Source organism: Pseudophryne corroboree, chromosome 3 (assembly GCF_028390025.1).
Source record: "Pseudophryne corroboree isolate aPseCor3 chromosome 3, aPseCor3.hap2, whole genome shotgun sequence".
Lineage (NCBI taxonomy): Eukaryota > Metazoa > Chordata > Amphibia > Anura > Myobatrachidae > Pseudophryne > Pseudophryne corroboree.
Window position 1 is genome coordinate 83,012,374 of NC_086446.1, and position 26,895 is coordinate 83,039,268.

At 46.1% G+C, this 26,895-nt stretch overlaps 2 pseudogenes; both read left to right on the forward strand.

The window, feature by feature from the left end:
* The first annotated feature begins 201 nt into the window (after positions 1-201).
* LOC134896247 (5S ribosomal RNA) lies at positions 202-320 on the forward strand (annotated as a pseudogene).
* Positions 321-7,818: 7,498 nt separating this feature from the next.
* On the forward strand, positions 7,819-7,935 carry LOC134898467 (5S ribosomal RNA; annotated as a pseudogene).
* Positions 7,936-26,895: the final 18,960 nt, after the last annotated feature.

Genomic DNA, 26,895 nt, shown 5'->3' on the forward strand with positions numbered 1-26,895 from the left:
CTTGTATATATGGACTCTCACCGGTGATTCAGAATGTGAGGCAGCTTCTCTGGTGGAATTTCTACACATATTCTCTCTGTCTAACGTCAGCAGATCCTTCTTTAATTTAGCTATCCCTGCTCTGTCTGTATGCTTGACTCGATTGCTCTTATATAAGTGCACTCTCATCAGTGATCCCGGAGTTGTACTCCATTCAGTGCAGTCTGCTATCATACCACACTGTATACACCCAACACCATTCGATCTTGGAAGTTAAGCAGTGCTGGGCTTGGTCAGTACTTGGATGGGAGACCACCTGGGAATACCAAGTACTCTGTGCCTATCACTGACAACAGTATCACCAATTGTCTATTTTCATCTCTGAATTTTTTTTAATTAAAGTTCTAATGTAACCGTATTGTTGGATATACCTTATACTGGGATTTGCCCAGATAAAAGGAGCCTTATACCTGAACTTACCTGGCCCTTATAATTTTGTACTCATTGACTACTAGTCACATGATATTTCCCGACAGTCCCTTTGAGAATTAACATATATATATATATATATATATATATATAGCCTGTTCCGGCTCACTTTAACCTATATATATTTCATTAACTTCATATTATTTTATTCCAAAGAGTGTGCCCAAACAAGAGTCTCTCTCCCTGTCCCATAGTGTAAAGTTCCAGGGAATAACATTTTATATCACACACAATAGGAGAAAATAGGATTTGAATTACCTACCTAAATCCTTTTCTCGTAGTCCGTAGAGGATGCTGGGGTTCACATTAGTACCATGGGATATAGACGGGTCAACTAGGAGCTATTGGCACTTTAAGAGTTTAACAGTGTGGGCTGGCTCCTCCCTCTATGCCCCTCCTACCAGACTCAGTCTAGAAACTGTGCCCGAGGAGACGGACAACGTCGAGAGGATATTACACAGATAGTGGTGAGATTCACACCAGCTCAAACAAACAAGGCAAACCAAGCTAACTAGCTTGAACACAGCAACAGCTGAACAACATTACTTTAACCAAGTAACAACACAGTACTTAACCAAGAACAATGCAATACTGAGCCAAGTAACCATTGTAGGACAACGACGCGCTGGGCGGGCGCCCAGCATCCTCTACGGACTACGAGAAAAGGATTTACCAGTAGGTAATTAAAATATTTTCTCTTACGTCCTAGAGGATGCTGGGGTCCACATTAGTACCATGGGGGATGTACCAAAGCTCCCAGAACGGAAGGGAGAGCGCGGAGGCTCCTGCAGAACTGAATGACCAAACTCTAGGTCCTCAGAGGCCAAAGTATCGAACTTGTAGAACTTAGCAAACGTGTTCGACCCTGACCAAGTAGCCGCTCGGCAAAGTTGTAAAGCTGAGACCCCCCGGGCAGCCGCCCAGGAAGAACCCACCTTACGAGTAGAGTGGGCCTTAACAGATCTTGGACACAGCAATCCTGCCATAGAGTATGCATGCTGAATAGTGAACCTGATCCAGCGAGAAATCATCTGCTTATAAGCAGGACACCCAATTTTCTTGGGAACATAAAGGACAAACAGAAAGTCCGATTTCCTGTGATGAGCAGTCCTCTTACATAGATCTTCAAAGCCCTCACAACATCCAAGGACTTTGATGTAATTGAGGAGTCAGTAGCTACTGGCACCACAATAGGTTTGTCGATATGAAAAGCCGACACAACCTTTGGAAGGAACTGCTGACGCGTCCTGAGCTCAGCTCTATCTTCATGGAAGAGTTAATAGGGGCTTTTACAGGACAAAGCCCCCAATTCCGACATACGTCGAGTAGAAGCTAAGGCCAACAATGAGACAGCCTTCCATGTGAGAAACTTGACCTCAGCCTCCTGTAAAGGCTCAAACCAAGCTGATTGCAGGAAATGCAACACCACGTCAAGATCCCAGGGTGCCGTCGGCGCCACAAAAGAAGGTTGGATGATCAGAACCCCTTTCAAAAAAGTCTGAACCTTAGGGAAGGCAGCCAATTGTTTCTGGAAGAAAATGGATAAAGCCAAAATCTGGACCGTTATGGATCCCAAACGCAGGCCTATATCCACACCTGCTTGCAGGAAGAGGAGAAACCGTCCAAGTTGAAACTCCACCGTAAGAAACTTCTTGGATTCACACCAAGACCCATATTTTTTCCAAATGCGATGGTAATGTTTAGATGATACTCCCTTCCTAGCCTGTATCAGGGTAGGAAGAACTGTGGTCAGAATACCCTTCCGGGCTAAGAACTGGCGTTCAACCTCCATGCTGTCAAACGTAGCCACGGTAAGTCTTGATAAGCAAACGGCCCCAGTTGCAGAAGGCCCCCGCGAAGAGGAAGAGGCCTTGGATCCTCCAGCAGTAAGTCCACGTACCAAGCTCTCCTTGGCCAGTCCAGAGCAATGAGAATTGCCTGAACCCTTGTTCTCTTTAGGAGTTTTAGAATTCTTGAAATTAGTGGAAGTGGAGGGAACACATACCCTGACTTGAACACCCACGGAGTTACCAGAGCATCCACCGCCACTGCTTATGGGTCTCTTGACCTGAACCTGGAACGGTACCTTCGAAGTATCTAGTTGAGACGAGAGGCCATCATGTCTATTTGAGGCAAGCCCCAATGACTGGTCACGTCTGTGAACACCTCCGGATGGAGGCCCCATTCTCATGGATGGAGATTGTGCCTGCTGAGGAAGTCCGCTTCCCAGTTGTCCATTCTTGGAAGGAAGATTGATGAGAACGCCCCTGCGTGCCTTTCTGCCCAGAGAAGGATTCTTGTTATCTCTGACATAGCAGCTCTGCTCTTTGCTCCTCCCAGTCGGCTTATGTAGACCATCATCGTTACATTGTCCGACTGTACTTGAATGGCCTGATTTCGCAGAAGATGTGCCGCTCTTGGAGAAGACCATTGTATGTGGCTCTTAGTTCCAGAATGTTTATTGGAATAATGGATTCCAGACTTGACCACCTTCCTTGGAAGGTTTCCCCTTGAGTGACTGCGCCCCAACCCCTGAGGCTTGCATCCATGGTTAGAAGGATCCAGTGCTGAACCCCGAAACCTGCGGCCCACCAGGAGGTGAGGCATTTGCAGGCACCAGAGGAGTGAAATCCTTACTTTCAGAGACAGACGTATCCTCTGCATGTGTAGGTGAGAACCCGACTACATATTTAGGAGATCCAAATGGAAGGAACAAGCATGAAATCTTCCGTACTGTAGAGCCTCGTAAGAGGCAACCATCTCCCCCAGAGGGTGAATGCACTGATGAACAGATACCAGGGCAGGCTTCTAGACATCCCGAGTCATTGCCTGTACCGCCAACGATTTCTCCGCTGGTAGAAACACCCTCTGCACTTCCATGTCGAGGATCATCCCCAGGAAAGACAATCACCTAGACGACTCCAAACGAGACTTTGGAAAATTTATGATCCATCCATGAACCATGAGCAGTCGAGTCGTGAGAGCAATGTACAGTAACGTACTAGGATGCCCGTAACAGCAGATCTTCCAGATATGGAATAATGTTCACTCCTTGCCTGCGGAGGAGTAGCAACAGCTCTGCCATCCCTTCGGAGAACACCCTCGGTATCGCGGAGAGGCCGAACGGCAGTGTCTGGAACTGAAAGTGACAACCCAACAGCGCAATCTGAGAAAAGCCTGGAGTTGTAGTAAGCGGAACATGGTTGCAAGCATCCTTGATAGCCAGGGATACCAGGAATTCCCCCTCCCCCTTCCGACCTGAGAGCACCGCTCACAGAGACTCCCTGTTGAACTTGAATCCCCTCTAAGAAGGGTTTAACGATTTCAGGTTCAAATTAGGTCCGACCAAACTGTCCGGTTTCGGTACCACAAAGGTGTAGGAATAGTAACCCTTGCTTTCCAGATGAGTTGGAACTGTAACAATGACAGTTACCGTTTCCCATTATTGAATAGCTTCCTGCAGGATAGCCCTTACTATCAGCAGAGCTGGTAAGCCTATTCGAATAATCAGTGAGGTGGGAGTTCTTGAAACTCCATACTGTACCTCTGGGACACCATATCTTTTACCCAGGGGTCGAGTCCTGATGACATCCAGACCTGACTGAAATGTCGGAGCCACGCTCCCACCTGCCCGATCTCCAGGCCGGGAGGTCCACCGTCATGCAAAGAATTGTGAGAAAACATAGCCAGGTTTCTGTGCCTGGAAACCGGCAGGTGCATGTTTTCTATAGTATCCTCGACCACCTCTTAAAAACGGTAGGGGCATTGGACTTCTTACCCTTTGCGGTATAAAAGGACTGTAATGGAAACGTAGAAACGGATATTTTTCCCCCAGTGTCTGAGTGGCTGAGGGAAGAAGGGTCACTTAACCGAGGTTGCCGTGTAGATCCACGCATCCCATGCGTCACCCCAAATAGAGTCTGACCTGTGAAGGGCAGGTTCTCCACGGTAATCCTGGATTCCGCATCTGTAAACCTTTGGAGCAGCCAGAGTCCCTTGCGTGTCGAGACAGCCATAGGAGACGTACTTGCATTCAGGTGACCCAGGTCCTTCACGGCCTCCACCATGAAACCAGCAGAAACCTGTATGCGACGGAGAAACAATTCAATGTCACTTCTATCCAGAGAATATAAACCTTTAGTAATGTGCCTGACCACCTTACTATGGCTATAGAAAACTATGCACAGGCAACCGTGTGCCGTAACACCACGCCTGAAGCAGTGTTTATGGATTCTTATCTCAATCTTGCAGTCCGCTAGGTCTAACAGAGTGACAGACCCAGGGACAGGTAAAAGCACCCGTTCTAGACAGTCCAGTACAGAAGCGTCTACTATAGGGAAGTTCATTCCCTTTTTTTTAGGGAAAGGAAAGGCCGTGAGAGCCCTATAAGGGATCTGGAATTTCGTCTCCAGGAGTTCCTCTGATATTTATAGTAATGTTTTTAATCACAGTAATGTGTAACACATCTCCAATGGCCTCCATCAGGAGCTGAACCCGCGGGCAAGGGATGTCTCATCCCCCCACATATCCCCACCACCGCCTCCCGTATCAGAGTCGGTATCCGTGCTGACTTGCATAATTGGGCAAGAGCACGCTGTTGGGCATATACCAGGGGATCTTAATGAGGCAGTGGAACAGAACCAGACAAAACCTCTACAGAGTGTCCCAAACCTGCGTTGTAGCACCATTATGAGCTACTACTATTGTTTGTCTGCTTGTGTGCGAGAGGCATTGAATGGGAGCAGTATTTGGAAGGCATGCTGTTCCTTGTAGTGCTAATGGGAGATCCTGGGGGTAGCTCCTGGGTAAGTTAGCTCTTTGTCTGGATGTGTTTTAGTAATAGCCTTTATTATGAGGCCTACTGTGACAAATTACATGGACCTATGTGGGCACTGCTATCATGTAGTGTTAGGACTGCTGACATCGGAGAAGCCTTGAAAGTGGCTCAGCAGCTTAAACATGTGTTTGCAAACATGTGTAAACTAAGTCTCTGAATTTCTATTACCAGATAGGTTCAGGGATGGTTACAGGTAATTTCTTAGTGTGCTGAAGGGCAATGTAGGGGTGGGATTTGCAACCCGCCCCCCTCCCTGTCTATGACCCCTCCCCCTTTCCAGCACCTGATATATAATTATCTCCAGGAATGGTAGAGCAACTACTATTGTTTGTCTGCTTGTGTGCGAGAGGCATTGAATGGGAGCAGTATTTGGAAGGCATGCTGTTCCTTGTAGCGCTAATCAGGAACGTGTGGTGAGCTAAATGGCTCAGGAGGCACTGGCTAACCCCAGTGCCAGAATTCCATGCAATATATGAGCCGAAGGGTACATCTGGGCATTATACACAGGTGCAGCAGTATAAACAAAAATTAAGAATTTACTCACCGGTAATTCTATTTCTCGTAGTCCGTAGTGGATGCTGGGGACTCCGTAAGGACCATGAGGAATAGACGGGCTCCGCAGGAGACTGGGCACTCTAAAGAAAGATTAGGTACTATCTGGTGTGCACTGGCTCCTCCCTCTATGCCCCTCCTCCAGACCTCAGTTAGGGAAACTGTGCCCGGAAGAGCTGACATTACAAGGAAAGGATTTTGGAATCCAGGGTAAGACTCATACCAATGGCAATTGGTGAACAAGCTCTCCTGAGCGAAACGTACGTCCACTTCCGGTTCCGGTGCTCCGAACTTCCGGTCGGCGGACCGCGGACAACGGCGTCTCCTTGCCAGGCTCACTCTCCACCACGGACCTTCAGCGATGGTTTCCAACGATTAAGGGGGGTATCCCACCCCTCCACCTAATAGTAGGACACATGACTTTTTTCTGACACCATAATATCTCTGGTGTATATGACAACAATAAGAATACACCAGATATAATAGGAAGCCGCACCAAGGTCTGGGACTTATTTTCAATTTATCTCCCAACACCCATTTACCATCAATTTATGTTTTCTCAAAGGTTCAGTCCTGTTTTTCTGTTTTTTTTGGTCATTAATCCCCACAGGAACATTTACATTTTTTTAGGCTTATGCCTTGTGACTTTGTTGATATATCTCAATTAATTGAACGTTCAACACATTTTCTTACCCCTTCATTTTATTTTACCCTCTCTCCTTTTTGTTAACTGTATTGTGTAATCGTGAATTTATTATCCGACTGATTACACGTATTTGCTTTGCTCCAAATGTTTGGACCGAATGCATGACTTAACACTAGTATAGATATTTCTATTTCACATAGCTATAATTATTTGACATTCTCATTTACATTCAATTTCCGGTACTCCCTCTCATCTTGTCTAAACAATCTGGGTGGCTCTGCAATGCATCATGTAAACAGAGCACCATTTTGTTACAAGATAGGTGTAACGATTACTAGGGTTCACTGTGTGTGCATACTTGAAATGAGGTCAGCTGAAGCCAGGTGAGAATTAAGTAATCAGGCAGGGGTGGAAACAGACTGCAAATAATAGTCCAGGAATGCAGATGCTGAACCGGTAGGGTTAGAAGTCTTGTAGCAAGGCATATGAACCAGCAAACTGCAGGGAATGTCTCCAAGATGTAGATAAGGCAGAATCAGGACAGGATTACTGGAGAGAGCCCAGTCGCACTCCAGACGGAACCACAATGATCTGCCCCTAGATGCTGGTGAGCTGGAGTTAAATAGCAGCACCAGGTGTTGGGCCCCAGGTGCTCACAATCAGGTAATTACCCTGCAGAGACAGTGTGCAACTGCCATTCGGACCTGAGGCAGCAAGTGAGACCCCTAGAGGCAGAAATTAGATAATGCAAGGCAAAACAAACAGACATTCCTAACAATAGGACAGTAGAAGAGTCCCTCTACCTTCTTTCGGTCTTAGTGTCATTTCTCACCACCCTCTCATTTTGTCATTCGATGTCCAGACAGATGATAAAAAAGTGGTGACTAACACAGACCTGATTCTCTATTCCTTTTCTTTTCTTTTTATACCCATCCTTCCCATACCTACTTTTTACAGATTCATTTTTTGCATACCTATATTATACTGTTATTTACTCAGTATTTCTGGCCAAACCTGGAGAGTTTATAATTATATACATTTACACCTCAGATCAAACACAACCAGCCCGCAGCTGTTCTTTGGTTTCCCCACTAACTCTTAACAGCCACGGGTACTATCTACTTATTTACCCAAGGCTGACAATACTGAAGAAAACCCATACATCCATATTTGGTATTCTTTTGAAGTTCAGTCCGGGATCATCAGAGGTCGCCAGTGTTTAAATTTAAGAGCATCCAGTAATCTCATTCAAACTACTCTGGGATTTCTCAGGGCCTAATACTTGGTTCCAGGTATTACCAAGCAGGATATACCCACCTGCGGTCAAACCACACTGAGTATGCCCAACCTCGTCTGATCTTGGAAGCCAAGCACTGTGGGCCAGGTCAGTACTGGTTGGGAAACCACCAGAGAATACTTGGTACTGCAGGTATTTATATCCAAACCTAGGACACAAGACCTGGAACCAAAGCATTATTTTCTATTTTTATTTTATTTTCTATCATAGTTTGTGGAAATCTATATTCCATTAATTATCATTGTTGAGCCCGGCTTATTAGACTCACGTATATTCCTTCCTTCCGTTATATTGGTATTTTCATTACTAGTATATTGTATTTCATTCATTGTTTCGGAAGAAGGCAATTTATAATATTTATCCTTCTTTACGTCAGAGACACACATATAATTTCGCCCAATAGAGCTATCAAGTTTGAATTTAGATCACCTATTTTAATTAATTAACTCATTATCTATCATTTGGATAGACAAATCCTATGACAATTGCTTGTCAACATTACTTTTACTCTGCCCTTTTGCCTTATAGCTATTTTTTTAGAGGACCACTAATAAAAGTTAAATTTTAAATATTACAAAACCACCTATTCTACAACAAAAGTGTGCCCCAGAAGAGACATATAGGGGGTCATTCCGAGTTGTTCGCTCGCAAGCTGATTGTAGCAGATTTACTCACGCTAAGCCGCCGCCTACTGGGAGTGAATCTTAGCTTCTTAAAATTGCGAACGACGTATTCGCAATATTGCGATTACACACCTCTTAGCAGTTTCTGAGTAGCTTCAGACTTACTCGGCATTTGCGATCAGTTCAGTGCTTGTCGTTCCTGGTTTGACGTCACAAACACACCCAGCGTTCGCACAGACACTCCCCCGTTTCTCCGGCCACTCCTGCGTTTTTTCCGGAAACGGTAGCGTTTTTTCACACACACCCATAAAACGGCTAGTTTCCGCCCAGTAACACCCATTTCCTGTCAATCACATTACGATCACCAGAACGATGAAAAAGCCGTGAGTAAAAATCCTAACTGCATAGCAAATTTACTTGGCGCAGTCGCACTGCGGACATTGCGCATGCGCACTAAGCGGAAAATCGCTGAGATGCGAAGAAATTTACAGAGCGAACGACTCGGAATGACCCCCCTAGTCTTTCTTTTCCTTTTGGCTCCTGTACTATACAAGCAGTGCCGTTTCTTGCAGCGGGCGAGCCGTGCAACTTCTAGAACACTGTAGATCCCATCTCCTCCGTCCTCCCGAGTACCCAGCTCAGGGGGCGGAGTTTTGCGGAACGACGCGTTGCGTCGTGACGTCACGACGCAATCGCGTCATTCCACGAAACCCCGCCCCCCGAGTTGGGTACTCGGGAGGACGGAGGAGGGGGAGCCAACCAAGCCGGCGGCGCCGCGAAGAGGAGGGAGAGTCACCAAAGAGCGGTAAGAACCGCTTCAACTGTAAATCAGCCTCTCTCTCTCTCTCTCTCTCTCCCCCCTCCCTCTGCCACCATGTATACAAAGGGGACACTTGCCTATTATAATGTGTAAAATGGGGGCACCTGCCTGCGTACTGTGTAATATGGGGGCACCTGCCTGCGTACTGTGTAAAATGGGGACACCTGCCTGCGTACTGTGTAATATGGGGGCACCTGCCTGCGTACTGTGTAAAATGGGGACACCTGCCTGCGTACTGTGTAAAATGGGGACACTGGCCTGCGAACTGTGTAAAATGGGGACACCGGCCTGCGTACTGTGTAAAATGGGGACACATGTCTGCGTACTGTGTAATATGGGGGCACCTGCCTGCGTACTGTGTAAAATGGGGACACATGTCTGCGTACTGTGTAAAATGGGGACACATGTCTGCGTACTGTGTAAAATGGGGACACATGTCTGCGTACTGTGTAAAATGGGGACACCTGCCTGCCGTACTGTGGAAAATGGGGACTCTTGCCTGCCGTACTGTGGAAAATGGGGACACGTGCCTGCCGTATTGTGGAAAATGGGGACACGTGCCTGCCGTATTGTGGAAAATGGGGACACGTGCCTGCCGTATTGTGTAAAATAGTATTTTCTGATGAGGTCATGCCCATTTTACAGAGGCCACGCCCATTTTAGCGAGGCCACACCCCTTTGCCGGGAGCGCGCGCGCCTTCGACGCGTGCATACCTTTTACTTTTTATAACTATGGGGGGGGCGCATTTTTTTATATCAAGGGGGGGGGCGCATTTTTAAATCTCGCACTGGGAGCCAAACTGGCTAGAAACAGCCCTGTATTCAAGAACTATACTTTTTTCCTAAGACTCATACCAGCCACACCAATCACACCGTACAACTTGTGATAACCTTACCCAGTTAACAGTATGAACAACAACTGAGCCTCACTCAATGGATGGCTCCTAACAATAACCCTTTATTAAGCAATAACTATATACACGTATTGCAGACAATCCGCACTTGGGATGGGCGCCCAGCATCCACTACGGACTACGAGAAATAGAATTACCGGTGAGTAAATTCTTATTTTCTCTAACGTCCTAGTGGATGCTGGGGACTCCGTAAGGACCATGGGGATTATACCAAAGCTCCCAAACGGGCGGGAGAGTGCGGATGACTCTGCAGCACCGAATGAGCAAACACAAGGTCCTCCTCAGCCAGGGTGTCAAACTTGTAGAACTTTGCAAAAGTGTTTGAACCCGACAAAGTAGCAGCTCGGCAAAGCTGTAAAGCCGAGACCCCTCAGGCAGCCGCCCAAGAAGAGCCCACCTTCCTTGTGGAATGGGCTTTCACTGATTTTGGATGCGGCAATCCAGCCGCAGAATGAGCCAGCTGAATCGTGCTACAGATCCAGCGAGCAATAGTTTGCTTTGAAGCAGGAGCACCCAGCTTATTGGGTGCATACAGAATAAACAGCGAGTCAGTTTTCCTGACTCCAGCCGTTCTGGAAACATATATTTTCAAAGCCCGGACTACGTCCAGCAACTTGGAGTCCTCCAAGTCCCGAGTAGCCGCAGGCACCACAGTAGGTTGGTTCAAATGAAACAATGATACCACCTTTGGGAGAAATTGGGGACGAGTCCGCAATTCTGCCCTGTACATATGGAAGATCAGATAGGGGCTTTTACATGACAAAGCCGCCAATTCTGACACACGCCTAGCCGATGCTAAGGCCAACAGCATGACCACTTTCCACGTGAGATACTTTAGTTCCACGGTCTTAAGTGGCTCAAACCAGTGGCATTTCAGGGAATCCAACACATCGTTAAGATCCCAAGGTGCCACTGGTGGCACAAAAGGGGGCTGAATATGCAGCACTCCCTTCACAAACGTCTGAACCTCAGGCAGTGAAGCCAATTCTTTTTGAAAGAAAATGGATAGGGCCGAAATCTGGACCTTTATGGACCCTAATTTTAGGCCCATAGTCACACCTGACTGCAAGAAGTGCAGAAATCGACCCAGCTGGAATTCCTCTGTAGGGGCCTCCCTGGCTTCACACCAAGCAACATATTTTCGCCATATATGGTGATAATGCTTTGCTGTCACATCCTTCCTAGCTCTTATCAGCGTAGGAATCACTTCATCCGGGATGCCCTTTTCCTTTAGGATCCGGCGTTCAACCGCCATGCAGTCAAACGCAGCCGCGGTAAGTCTTGGAACAGACAGGGCCCCTGTTGCAACAGGTCCTGTCGGAGAGGCAGAGGCCATGGGTCCGCTGTGATCATTTCTTGTAGTTCTGGGTACCAAGTCCTTCTTGGCCAATCCGGAACGATGAGTATCATTCTCACTCCTCTTTTTCTTACTATTCTCAGTACCTTGGGTATGAGAGGAAGAGGAGGAAACACATAGACCGACTGGAACACCCACGGTGTCACTAGCGCGTCCACAGCTATCGCCTGAGGGTCCATTGACCTGGCACAATATCTTTTTAGCTTTTTGTTGAGGCGGGACGCCATCATGTCCACCTGTGGCAGTTCCCATCGATTTGCAATCTGCGTGAAGACTTCTTGATGAAGTCCCCACTCTCCCGGGTGGAGGTCGTGTCTGCTGAGGAAGTCTGCTTCCCAGTTGTCCACTCCTGGAATGAACACTGCTGACAGTGCTTGCACGTGATTCTCCACCCAACGAAGAATCTTTGTGGCTTCCGCCATTGCCACCCTGCTTCTTGTGCCGCCCTGGCGGTTTACATGGGCGACCGCCGTGATGTTGTCCGATTGAATCAGCACTGGTTGGTCTCGAAGCAGGGGTTCCGCTTGACTCAGGGCGTTGTATATGGCCCTTAGTTCCAGTATATTTATGTGCAGACAAGTCTCCTGACTTGACCACAGCCCTTGGCAGTTTCTTCCCTGAGTGACTGCTCCCCATCCGCGGAGGCTTGCATCTGTGGTCACCAGGACCCAGTCCTGTATGCCGAACCTGCGGCCCTCGAGAAGATGAGCACTCTGCAGCCAACACAGAAGAGACACCCTGGTCCTCGGGGACAGGGTGATCAGCCGATGCATCTGAAGATGCGATCCGGACCACTTGTCCAACAGATCCCACTGAAAGACCCTCGCATGGAACCTGCCGAAGGGAATGGCTTCGTATGAGGCCACCATCTTTCCCAGGACTCGCGTGCAGTGGTGCACCGACACCTGTTTTGGGTTCAGGAGGTCCCTGACCAGAGTCACTAGCTCCTGGGCCTTCTCCTCCGGGAGAAACACCTTCTTCTGTTCTGTGTCCAGAATCAAGCCCAGGAAGGGCAGATGCGTCGTAGGAATCAGCTGCGACTTTGGAATATTCAGAATCCAGCCGTGCTGTTGCAACACTTCCTGAGAGTGTGCTACGCTAACCAACAACTGCTCCCTGGACCTCGCCTTTATGAGGAGATCGTCCAAGTACGGGATAACTGTAACTCCTTGCTTCCGAAGGAGTACCATCATTTCCGCCATTACCTTGGTAAATATTCTCTGTGCCATGGATAGGCCAAATGGCAATGTCTGGAACTGGTAATGACAGTCCTGTACCACAAACCTGAGGTACTCCTGGTGAGGTGGATAAATGGGGACATGCAAGTAAGCATCCTTGATGTCCAGAGATACCATAAAATCCCCCTCTTCCAGACTTGCAATGACCGCTCTGAGCGATTTCCATTTTGAACCTGAACTTTTTCATATAAATGTTCAAGGATTTTAAATTCAGAATGGGTCTTACCGAACCGTCCGGTTTCGGTACCACAAACATTGTGGAATAGTAATCCCTTCCCTGTTAAAGGAGGGGGAACATTATTATCACTTGCTGGAGGTACAGCTTGTGAATTGCCGCCAGCACTACCTCCCTTTCCATGGGGGAAGCTGGCAAGGCTGATTTTAGGTAACAGTGAGGGGGAGTCACTTCGAATTCCAGCTTGTATCCCTGAGATACAACTTGTAAAGCCCAGGGATCCACTTGCGAGCGAACCCACTGGTTGCTGAATTCTCGGAGACGCGCCCCCACCGCACCTGGCTCCGCCTGTGGAGCCCCAGCGTCATGCGGTGGACTTAGTGGAAGCCGGGGAGGACTTTTGTTCCTGGGAACTGGCTGCATGGTGCAGCTTCTTTCCTCTACCCCTGCCTCTGGCAAGAAAGGAAGCACCTCTGACCTTCTTGCTTCTCTGAGAACGAAAGGACTGCATTTGATAATACGGTGCTTTCTTAGGCTGTGAGGAAACCTGAGTCAAGAAAGTCGACTTTCCAGCTGTCGCTGTGGATACGAGGTCCGAGAGACCGTCCCCAAACAAATCCTCACCCTTATAAGGCAAAACCTCCATGTGTTTTTTAGAATCGGCATCCCCTGTCCATTGCCGAGTCCATAGGACCCTTCTGGCAGAAATGGACATTGCATTTATTCTAGAGCCCAGCAGGCAAATGTCCCTCTGGGCATCCCACATATATAAGGCGTCTTTTATATGGCCCAGGGTTAGCAAAACAGGGCATCTATGTTCTCTGACAGAGTATCTGTCCATGCTGCTACAGCGCTACACATCCAGTCTGAACCAATAGCTGGTCTCAGTAGAGTACCAGAGTGTGTATACACTGACTTCAGGATAGCTTCCTGCTTCCTATCCGCAGGATCCTTTAGGGCGGCCGTATCCTGAGACGGCAGGGCCACCTTCTTAGATAGGGGTGTCAACGCCTTGTCTACCCTAGGGGAGGATTCCCAACGTAACCTGTCCGTTGGCGGGAAAGGGTACGCCATCAGTAGCTTTTTGGAAATCACTACTTTCTTATCAGGGGAACTCCACGCTTCTTCACATAACTCATTTAATTCATGTGAAGGGGGAAAAGTCACTGCCTGCTTTTTCTCTCCAAACATATACACCCTCCTGTCAGGGACAGGGTTAACCTCTGAAATGTGCAATACATCTTGTAGCGGATGGCCTTGGTCATCTTAGGCTGTAAATGTGCCTCATCCTCGTCGACACTGGAGTCGGACTCCGTGTCGGCATCTGTGTCAACCATCTGAGATAGTGGGCGTTTATGAGACCCTGACGGCCTCTGAGTCGCCTAGGCAGGCACGGGTTGAGACCCCGGCTGTCCCAAGGCTGCAGCGTCATCAAACCTTTTATGTAAGGAGCTTACATTATCATTTAAGACCTTCCACATATCCATCCAATCAGGTGTCGGCCCCGACGGCAGCGACACCACATTTATCTGCCCTTGCTCCACCTCCACGTAAGCCTCCTCATCAAACATGTCGACACAGCCGTACCGACACACTGCACACACACAGGGAATGCTCTGACTGAGGACAGGACCCCACAAAGGCCTTTGGGGAGACAGAGAGAGAGTATGCCAGCACACACCTCAGCGCTATATAACCCAGGGATTTTCACTATAATAAGTGATTACCCAATAGCTGTCGATTTTATGTCTTTTGCGCCTAAATTTATGTGCCCCCCCTCTCTTTTTTACCCTTCTTGTACCTGTATACTGCAGGGGAGAGCCTGGGGAGCTGCTTCCAGCGGAGCTGTGAAGAGAAAATGGCACTGGTGTGCTGAGGAAGAAGGCCCCGCCCCCTCAGCGGCGGGCTTCTGTCCCGCTTTCTGTGTGAAAAAATGGCGGGGTTTTTTACATATATACAGTGCCTGACTGTATATATGTATTTTATGGCAAAAAGGTACCTCAATTGCTGCCCAGGGCTCCTTCCCCCCCCCCCAGCGCCCTGCACCTTACAGTGACCGGAGTGTGAAGGTGTGCTGGGAGCAATGGCGCACAGCTGCGGTGCTGTGCGCTACCTTAAATGAAGACAGGAGTCTTCTGCCTCCGATTTCACCGTCTTCAAGCTTCTATTCTTCTGGCTCTGCGAGTGGGACGGCGGCGCGGCTCCGGGAACGGACGATCGAGGACAGGTGCCTGTGTTTGAACCCTCTGGAGCTAATGGTGTCCAGTAGCCTAAGAAGCGCAACCTAGCTGTGAACAGGTACGTTTGCTTCTCTCCCCTCGGTCCCACGTAGCAGTGAGTCTGTTGCCAGCAGAAGCTCACTGAAAATAAAAAAACCTAACAAATACTTTCTTTTACTAGCAGGCTCAGGAGAGCCCACTAGGAGCACCCAGCTCTGGCCGGGCACAGATTCTAACTTAGGTCTGGAGGAGGGGCATAGAGGGAGGAGCCAGTGCACACCAGATAGTACCTAATCTTTCTTTAGAGTGCCCAGTCTCCTGCGGAGCCCGTCTATTCCCCATGGTCCTTACGGAGTCCCCAGCATCCACTAGGACGTTAGAGAAAGAAACAGAGAAGGATTGGACTTGAAGTGGCGCACTTAAACATTAAATTGATACATAAATTATAACTATTATTAGAGTATATTTGTTAAAAAAGACCTGTAGCTGTGAAATATTAAAACCAAAAACATATAAATTGACAAAACAAAGTGTGATATGTGTGAATAAAAACACACACTGTGCTAACTGTGTAGTGCTACACATATATAATATATTATAGGTACTATGACCCTTGAATCAAATTATATGTGTTGTTAGGCTGAGTGCCCAATGGCGCTTTGAAGTCACTGATCAGTTGTACTAGATAGGCTTACTGAGGGTACTGTAAAGTGCAATATTCCAATAGAAAGCTCCCCCTCAGTTTGGGCGCTGTGACCCCTCACTTATGTGCAATCATATGCTTGTACAGCTATGAGTCAGTGTTTATCCTCACTAGTGATCTCAATGTAATTAGCTGTTCTCAATCAATTTACAGCAGGTAATATCTGAAGTCAGTGTCACTTTAAGTGAATAATCTGTTTGGGCACTATGACCCCTCACATGTATGCATTCATATGCTTATACAGCTATGAATCCGTGTTTCTTCTCACTAGTGATCTCAATATAATTGGCTGTTCATTAATCAATTTACAGCAGGTAATACCTGAAGTCAGTGTCACTTTAAGTGAATAATAATTGATGTTCACTTATATGCTTATACAGCTATAGATCAGTGCTTCTCCCCACTAGTGATCTCAATATAATTAGCTGTTCTCAGTCGATTTACAGCAGGTAATTAATAAAGTCAATATCACTTTAAGTGAGTAATCACAATGTTCATTAGTGATATTGTTAATGAGAGACACTGTAATGTCCAAGAATGCATATAAACTGACGGTTTTCCACAATATTTACTAATATTATAGTGGAATATAGATCATAGCTGTGAGGCACAGGGTTTAGTAGGCTTTTTGAATATTGCACTAATGCCGTACACTGGAGCACTCCATCAGCTGTTAATAGCAGTATATCCTAACTAGCTGTTTCGTAATTATCAGCTGTGTGATGGAAACCTATATATCAAATAAACAGCATTTAACCTGAGTAGCACATAAACATTGCTAGATAATTGTTCTATACTTGTAAAACAACAAGCAGTGCTGTAGAGATGTCTCAGCTGCTACATTACGCAGTGTATCTTAATATTGCTACAATGTTGCTAGTACATGCAGCTTGCTGAGTCATATGTGGTTAAATAATCCTCTCAGTGCAGGAAAGCTTGTGAGCTCCATCAGTGTCATGAGGCTTCACAATAGCCAGCTCAGCTTTAGTATAGATCTCGCCCTATTCCTAACAACACAATACATTTAGCCCATTGTTATTATACACAGCAGCACAGTGTGACTCGCCGACACGTGTTTCACAGATAAGTTTTTTCAGGGCTAACCAGAATGCCTATTCAATGGACATCTCAATTCGACTTTTACAGTCGAATTGAGATGCGGGGGGGAGGGGGGGGGAGGCCGCGGGCAGACGGTGGAGAGTAGCACTGCAGCAGCTATATAGCCGCTGCTGTAGCGCTGCTCTCCCCTGTCACTTCTGTCACACAGCCGCCGCTCCGTCCCCCCTGTCACAGCCGCCGCTCCCCCTCTCTCACAGTTGCCGCTCACGGCAGCATCCACCCGGCTGCAGCAAGCGAGGTTTCGCTTGCTGGAGCCAGGTGGACGCTGCTGTGAGCAGCGGCTGTCCTCCAGCGCTGCTCACCCCGTCCCCGCCTTGGCTCTCCCCGTCTCTGGCGCTGCTGTCCCCGTCTCATTTGACTTTTTTTAAAGTTGAACTGAAATGGTCGAGAAGGGGGCCAAAGCATGTGGATCGGCAGCTATTCCGCTGATCCACGTGCTTTTTACGTCAAGTCGAATTCATCGACTTGTCGAAAATTTTTGGGTTATATTGAATAGGTCGAATCATGATTCGACCTTAAAAAGTTGAAAACTGACGTCTTTTTGACAGACGGCAGCTTTCGACTTCAATTGAATATACCCCCAAATATAGTAAAGTGATTAGAGTCACAGATTGTGTAGTATACTGTGAAATGCAGATTATCATGTTTGAGCAGCAACGGTGACGAGGTTACATTAACAGTAATACCAACGCTCATAACATGTTTATCCTGTTAGGTGGGATTATCCTCTCAACATCTGGTACAAATTGTTTTTCGTTTCAGCAGATTGCAAGGCAGATCCCTATTCAACGGCAGTTAGAGCCGCCTTGGGCTATGTTTGCACAAACCTTGTCCAGTATAGCTGATAGGTTAGTTCCTACAGCTTCAACCTCAGGAATAGGGTACACTATTAACCCATACATGCAGCTCCCTCCTTGTGGTATAGCCCCAACAGCTTCTAGAAGTCAAGAAGCTGATAAACCAAGGGTAAATATATCATCAAATTTAACAGACTACACAGGAGGATACATCAGATGAGGATAGCTCTATATACTCTACTTCACCATATGAAGAACAGGTAGAAGGTATCCGCTCAGAGGATATAACTGAGTTAATTGGAGCTATGAAGGCTATTCTGTCCTTAGAGGATTCAGCAGAGCTGATAATAAAAATTAAAGCACCTTTATTTAAACGTCCCAAAACAGCTAGGGTTGAATTTCCAGGGTCAGAGGAACTGACGGAAATTATGGAGGAAGCTCGGGCAACATCCAATAGGAAATATAAAATACCCCAAAAAATGGGATTCCTATTACCCTTTTCCAACTGGGGACTGTCTAAAAAGAGAAATGCCTCCTAAGGTAGATACGCATGTTATTCATTTAGTGCAAAAATCTATTTTGCCTTTACCATCAACATCATTAAATGATGTCACAGACAGAAGAGTGGATGGGTTTTTGAAAAACATATTTTCTCTGTCAGGGGCAGTCATAAGGTCAGCTATGGCTCCAGCCTGGATGGCAAAGGCGGTAGCTGTATGGGCTGACAAACTGGAAAATAGGATTTTGGTACCTACTGGTAAATCCTTTTCTCGTAGTCCGTAGAGGATGCTGGGGTCCACATTAGTACCATGGGGTATAGACGGGTCCACCAGGAGCCATTGGCACTTTAAGAGTTTGAGAGAGTGTGCTGGCTCCTCCCTCTATGCCCCTCCTACCAGACTCAGTCTAGAAACTGTGCCCGAGGAGACGACATACTTCAAGAGAAGGACTTAACACTGATTGTGGTGAGATTCATACCAGCTCACACATACAAGGTACGTCAAGATAACTAGCTTGAACTATTCAGCAATGGCTGAAACTTTACTTACCAAGTAACAATGCAGTACTCAACTAAACGAAGTGGTACTGAAACAAGTAACAACAGCAGGAAAACGAAGCGCTGGGCAGGTGCCCAGCATCCTCTACAAACTACGAGAAAAGGATTTACCGGTAGGTACCAAAATCCTATTTTCTCTTACGTCCTACAGCATGCTGGGGTCCACATTAGTACCATGGGGATGTACCAAAGCTCCCAGAATGGGAGGGAGAGCGCAGAGGCTCCTACAGAACTGATTGACCGAACTTCAGATCATCAGAGGACAACGTATCGAACTTGTAGAACTTTGCAAACGTGTTCGACCCCGACCCAGTTGCTGCACAGCAAAGTTGTACTGCCGAGACACCCCGGTCAGCCGCCCAGGAAGACCCCACCTTACGAGTAGAGTGGGCCTTAACTGATTTTGAGCACGGCAGTCCTGCCGTAGAATAGGCATGCTGGATAGTGAACCTAATCCAGCGAGAAATAGACTGCTTAGTTGCAGGATACCCAATTTTTTTGGGATCGTATAGGACAAACAGAGGGACTTTCTGTGACGAGAGGTTCTCTTCACATAAATCTTCAGAGCCCTCACGACATACAAGGACTTTGAAGTAATTGTGGAGTCGGTAGCTACTGGCACCACAATAGGTTGGTTGATATGAAATGCCGACACAACCTTTGGAAGGAACTGCTGACGAGTCCGGAGCTCAGCTCTATCCTCATGGAAGATCAAGTAAGGGCTTGTGCATGACAAAGCCCCCAGCTCAGAGACATGCCTAGCAGAAGCAAAGGCCAAGAAAGTGACCGCCTTCCATGTAAGAAATTTGAGCTCCACCTCCTGTAGAGGCTCAAACCAATCCGACTGGAGAAACTGCAATACCACGTTAATGTCCCATGGCGCCGTAGGTGGTACAAAGGGAGGTTGGATATGCAGAACTCCCTTCAAAAAGGTCTGAACCTCATGGAGGGCAGCTAATTGCTTCTGAAAGAAAATGGACAGGGCTGAAATCTGGACCTTTACAGATCCCAATCTCAGCCCCAGTTTCAGTCCAAATTTGACTTCGGAAAATTCAGAATCCACCCGTGACTCTGAAGCAGCCGTGTTGTGAGAACAATGGACTGCAGCAGCTTCTCCCTGGACGATGCCTTTATCAGGAGATCGTCCAGATAAGGAATGATATTCACACTCTGCTGGCGGAGTAGCATCATCATTTCCGCAATCACCTTGGTAAACACCCACGGTGCTGTTGAGAGGCCGAATGGCAGGGCCTGAAACTGAAAATGGCAGTCCAGCAACGCGAAGCGGAGATAAGCCTGATGAGGCAGTCAGATCAGGATGTGAAGGTATGCATCCTTGATATCCAGTGATACCAGGAATTCCCCCTCTTCCAGACCTGATATCACCACTGAGAGACTCCATCTTGAACTTGAACTCCTTTAGAAAGGGGTTCAATGATTTTAGGTTCAGAATGGGCCTGACCGAACCATCCGGTTTCAGTACCACGAAAAGGTTTGAATAATAACCCTTTGTCAGCATGTGCGGTGATACCGGCACAATGACTTGTGCCTCCACCAGCTTTTGGACAGCATCTTGAAGCACTGTGCTGTCCTCCAACAGAGTCGGTAAGCCCGACTTAAAAAAACGATGAGCAGTGACACTTTGAAATTCCAGCCTGTAAGCCTGTATCCCTGAGATACAATATCTACCACCCAGGGATCCAGGCCGGACGATACCCAGACATGACTGAACTGTCTGAGTCTCGCTCCCATAGGCCCCACCTCCGGGCCTTCCCATCCACTGCCATGCGGAAGGCTTTGGGGTACCTGAAGCAGGCTTTTGTTCTTGGGAACTTGCGGCGGCAGGCTTCTTGGATTTAACCTTACCTCCCCTGAAGGTGTTGGATGATTTGGCCTTTCTGGTCTTGTTGGGCCGAAAGGACTGCTGCGTATCTGTGGAGAAAGATCTCTTTGGAGCAGGTGCTGCTGAGGGAAGATACAGAGACTTACCCGCTGTAGCGGTAGATATCCACGCGTCTAGGGCTTCCCCAAAGAGAGCCTGGCCTGTATAGGGCAGCAACTCCACACTTCTTCTGGATTCCGCGTCGGCCGACCACTGGCGGAGCCACAGTCCCCGACGTGCTGAAACAGACATGGTAGAATTTCCCGCAGCCATGGAACCCAGGTCTTTCATGGATTCTACCATAAAACCTGCAGAATCATGAATGTTGCGTAAATACAGTGCAACGTCATCCCTATCCATCGTATCCAAATCCTCCATTAAGGCAGCCGACCATTTCACTATTGCCTTTGCAATCCATGCACTAGCAATAGTGGGACGCAATATGGCCCCTGAAGCAGTGTACACTGATTTCAGAGTAATAGCAATTTTCCTATCTGCCGGCTCCTTTAAGGCGGTAGATCCCGGTACCGGTAAAACCACCTTGAGAGTCTGGTTTTCCCACTTTTTCCTATCCTCCTCAGGGAAAGGAAAAGCTACCAAAATCCTCTTAGGGATCTGAAACTTCTTTTCAGGATTCACCCAGGCCTTTTCAAATATAGCATTCAGCTCTTTTGATGCCGGGAAGGTTAGCGAGGCTTTCTTGTTTTCAGTGAAAAAAGCCTCCTCAACCTGCTCAGGTGTGGTATCATTAACATTTAACACATCCCTGATAGCCTCTATCAACAATTGCACCCCCCTTGCAAGAGATGCGGACCGCTGCAATACATCCCCATCACCATCTGTAGTTTCAGAATCAGTATCCGTGTCATCTTGTGTTACCTGCACATGCGCACGTTTGTGGGGGTATAAAGAGGGGTGACCTGAGGTACCTGAAAAGGGCCACACATGTAGTCATAGAGGACTGCAATACCTGGGTTGCAGATCAATTACTGGCAACCCTGTCAAAAATCTGAGAAATCCAAGTCTTGATAGAGGAAAACCACTCTGGTTCCCTTGCTGGAATCTGTGGTAAACCAGTGCTAACCTGATTACATGGAATGGGATCATCCTGGGAGGATAAATCCTCTGCAGCATATGACACTGTATCCCTGGACATTGCTGCTGGTGACCACCAAACACACCACACACACACACACACACACACACACACACACACACACACACACACACACGATGGGGCAAGACAGAGTCCCCCCCCCCAAGAATGGCAAGAGAGAGACAGAGATTGGAGCCAACCCACACTAGTTCTTTACACAAGGAGAAAAACCCTTTTCAGTGCTGACTTGCGCTCCTTAATAGGACACTCAGTCAAACAATCAGCCTCCCCTCCCTTCTACAACCCCCTGGTACCGTATTTCAGTAACCTGGAGCTGCTGTGGAGGGACCAGGATCTTCCTTCAGCTATCAGCATGCAGAAAAATGGCGCTGGAACACTGCAGGGTCCACTCTGAGGAGAAGCTCCGCCCCCCGTCATGGCACTGTCTTCCTGCTCTTCTGCATTTGAAACTGGTCTGAGGAGTTGTGCTGGCTGGGATCCCTGGGGCCTGACAGGCTTGCTGACCAGTGTGAGGGGTAAGAGCTGGCCCAGGGCACCCCTCACAGCACTGCACAGTGTGCCTCTGGTACCATCCGGGAGCGCGGTTAATACATACACAATAAAAACTATTTCCCAAGTGCGCTTCGCAAGATGTGTTTAGACAAAAATCTTCCAGAGTTATTTTCATGAGCATGAGTTGTATATTGGAGAATGTTTGTATCTGGGGACCTGCAACAGACACCCCTTACCAGATAATCACCCAAACAAGAGGCCCAAGGCCAATTAATAAAAAGTTATTTTAATAAGTTATTTTAATAGTATACAATAGAACAAATGAAATATTTTATATAGTTTATCATGTAATAATTTACAGAAATCAAATGCAACCAATGTGTTTGTTATATGATGTTGATTTGAGATACTCCCTCACCTCTTATAAGGTGCAAACTCGAGAGGGAGTATCTTCACAAGCTAGGTTGGAAACTTCTGACTGACAAACCCAACGCGTTTCGTCTTATCGACTTCATCAGGGGTAACACACAAAAAAAGAAAAACAGGCTTAGTTGTCCTCAAATAGGTTTGGCTATTGGGAACCAGAATCCTAAATGTGAGAACAATTAAATCTCTTTATCGAGCTACTAATGGGGGCTTTAATGGTTCCTTTTAGGAATCATGGTGGTGTGTTGATACTTATACCAACTGCCTTAAAGGTGGTAATTAATCCTTAATACGGCTTCTTGTGAGGGCTATTATTTAATTAAGGTTCCCTTTGGGATGTTGACAACCATGTGCCGATGAATTTGGTAAACTACCTGGATATGGTATAAAAATCTTGTAATCAAGACTATTTCAGATGCGGATGTTAACCCATAAATAGTATATAACTCACAAAATAAGTAGCTGGTTTGTTAATCACAAAGATGCAAATATTATCACTTCCTCAATAAATCTCACAGAGTAGATCCTGGATGATTTTGGCTGTGTGTGGAAGTGACACGGGCATCTTCCAAACCACTACTTATTTTGTGAGTGCATGCACCTTGACAAAGGGGCGGCTGAGCCCTGAAACGTTGGATTGTCTGCACATTGAAAATATACCTGTTTTGCTTACGTCTCCGAGTGCCGCAGTATTTCTATTTCTCTCTCTCTCTCTCTCTCTCTATATATATATATATATATATATATATACACATACACACACACACATATATATATACATATACATACAGTGGGGCAAAAAAGTATTTTTCAAGGTCTCAAATTGGTCGAAAGTTGGTTGAAAAAGACCCAAGTTGGTCGAAACACTGTTGGTGCTACCAGACAGTGAGTTTTTTTTCATTTTACTCAGACATCTGTTCTTTTTGGGTGACATTATTCTAGAGGTATGATTAACATGCCAGCACTGGCGTAAGTCCGGATTGCACCAGTTCCTGTCTTCTTTCATCTGACTTGCATGTTAATGACATACCACAAAGTGGAATTTTTTATGGCAAAGCATCAGATTGTCCTGTTATGAACCTTTTGTACGTGAATAAATAAATCTGTTGGATTGTTGAAGATTTTGGCTGTTTCTGACTTAAAGAAACCTTGATACGTGGAACCAGTTCCCTCCAGAAATGAGTGGGGTACGCTATTCTGAGCAGAATTTCTCAGTTATCTTATCACACATGGGGTAGTGCTAAAGATACCTTTATATATATATATATATATATATATATATGGTCTTGCCTTTCTATAAGTGAGTTTTGGTACGTCCATTCATACTGAAACGGTGGCGAGTTACTATCCCCATCTTCTATCAAGTATCGGTGGCACAATAGGGCTCCATTTCTTGGACATTCACGGGTTTTTCCCATTTGTGTCAAACAATATCACCTATATTTCTGCATTTTTTTTCTTTTCCATATGTATAATATCTGGAATTTGTGAGATGATCTAAGAGAGTGGCTACATGAAAAGGACTTCTATTCATACAAGTGATGTATATTTATGAACTTATTTTTTGTTGTATTGTATTTATCACCTTTGATCTATCCTCAAATTGTTTGTTTTCTGATAATTGCTTCTATTTGCAGTCAATGGGGGCAGTGATGGGCACCAGACTGGCACCAAGTTGTGCCAACTTATTTTATGGCACAGTGGGAAGATCATCATGTATACAATGGTCATGAGTTTGGTGCCAGTCTAGTGTCATGGAGTCGTTATATAGACAACATAATATTTATACGGAAAGGGGATCGTGCCTCATTAGACTCATTCTGTAAGCATCGTAATATTAATGATGCGAAAATCCATTTGATATTTGTACAGAACAGACATATTTTTGGGATTTGAATGTCTATATATAAGATAAAGAGATAAAAACAAAGAATTATTTTAAACCAACTGATTGTAATTCATACATTAATTCTTCTAGAACTCACCATGTTAATCAGTTAAGGAGCATACTAGTGAGTTAGATTGTACAGATCTAAAGGAGTATGAGGTTCATGCACAAACCCTAAGTGATCAGTTTATAGCGAAGGGATATGATGGAGGAATGATTGAAAATGCAAAGGAAAGGGGCACACTAATAGACAGAGGAGTTGCTTTGTAAGGGAACAAACAATTGAATAAACATATGGGTACAGTGAATAACAATGTACCATTTGTTACAAAATATACCAGTCAGCATAAATAAGTGGAGGGTATAGTTAAACATTGGGCCATCCTGATAAAGGACCCTCTATTAAAACCATATATAGCTGATACCGCGAGATTCGTATATCAAAAGTCACATAATTTGAAAGATGAAGTCGTTAAGTCAGTGACAATTCCAAAAACATTAATGGTAAATGTGTTCAAAGGGTTTTATAGATGTAGCACGTGTGTGATGTGCCATGCATGTAGGAGTGAAAGGAGTAAGATCACGGAATATACTTCTAGTCAAACTAATAAAACCTATGAGATAAAGGATTTTGTAACGTCACTCTAAATATTGCATATATTTGTTGGAGTGTTCCTGTAAAGCACAATATGTAGGAAAAACCACAAGGATGCTAAAAACTAGACTAGCAGAACATGTTAGAAATGTAAAGAAGCGGTTGGAAATCCATAATGTGTCTTTACATTTCAAAAACCATCATCAGTTTAAAATAGACAGTCTGGTCAGTTTTTGTGGTATTAAAATAGTTAAGTCAAATTGGAGACATGATCATAAGGATGAGGTACTGGCAAAAACAGAAATGCGTACAATTTATGAATTAAGGACTTTAGCTCCAAGAGGACTAAACGTGGAGTTTGAAACAAAATGGTTTCTGTAATATTTTATGTTACAATGGAATATCAATTGTGCCTTGGGATTGCATGTATATTGTTGAATGGAAATTTGAACATCTATAAGAATATGATGTGTGTGAGCACAGAGGAGAATATTCCATTTATATTGGATATGTGTGTAATTCGTGTGGACTTGATAGATTGATTTGCCATCTTTTCTTTTTATTGCTTCCTGCTCTTATATGATGAATGGCGCTGATTAATGAATGATGTGTTCCACATTATCCAGCACTTCCGCATTGCGCTCCAGTAATCTGAAGTGTTATATCCCCGGAATTGAGAGATGTGACTTGCGTTCCACAGCCGCCGTCGTCACTTCCGCTTTTGCGTGTCATCTAACTGGAAGTGACATCTTACGAACATACAGAACCATGGAGAATATAAACGGCTTCCCTTTTGAATGGTGACTTTGGCGCCCTTCTCTGACCAATGGAAATAGGTTGTTTTGGGTCAAGGATTGTGGGAAGAGGAGTATGATTGGCCAACCCTGCTGCTACCAATATATGGAACGGACTATGGGGGTCATTCCGAACGATCGCTGCTGTGCGTTTTCAAACAGCAGCGATCGGGTCAGAAATGTGCATGCGCCGGCACTGCAGTGCGCCAATGCATGTCAGATGGCTGTCATTGCCTAGCGATTGCCTCTGCCTGATTGACAGGCAGAGGCGGTCGCTGGGCGGGAGGGGTCGGCACGGCGGCATTTGGCTGCCGTTTTAGGGGCGTGGCCCAGCCAATGCAGGCATGGCCAGACCATGCGGTGGGATGGGCGGGCCACAGCGGCTGCATGACGTCACGCACAGCCGCTGCGACCCTGGCAGCAACAAGTAACTCCCGGCCAGCCACAGAAGCTGCGCTGGCTGGGAGAAACTCTTCAAGTACAAAAGCATCGCCGCTGGGCGATGCTTTTGTACTTGTGTGGTGGGGCCGGGCATGACATGCGGGCGGACTAGCCCTGTGCTGGGCGTCCCTCTGCATGTCAGTGTAAGCGATCATAGCTGTGTTAAATTTAGCACAGCTACGATCAGGCAGGAATGACCCCTATGTATTTTATAATGGGAATATGCACAACAATTCCGAGATCCAGAAATGAATTTATATATACTCCTATTATGTATTTTATGTATTTGTGGAAGTTTTTATAATAATTGGTGCTCTATGAATGAGTAGTAAATACACTAGAATTTTTTTTTTTTTTTAAATGTATTTATTGAGTTTTTCATAATAAAGAAAACAAAGATACAGGCATTTTAAGCAATGTCATAAATGCAGAAAACAA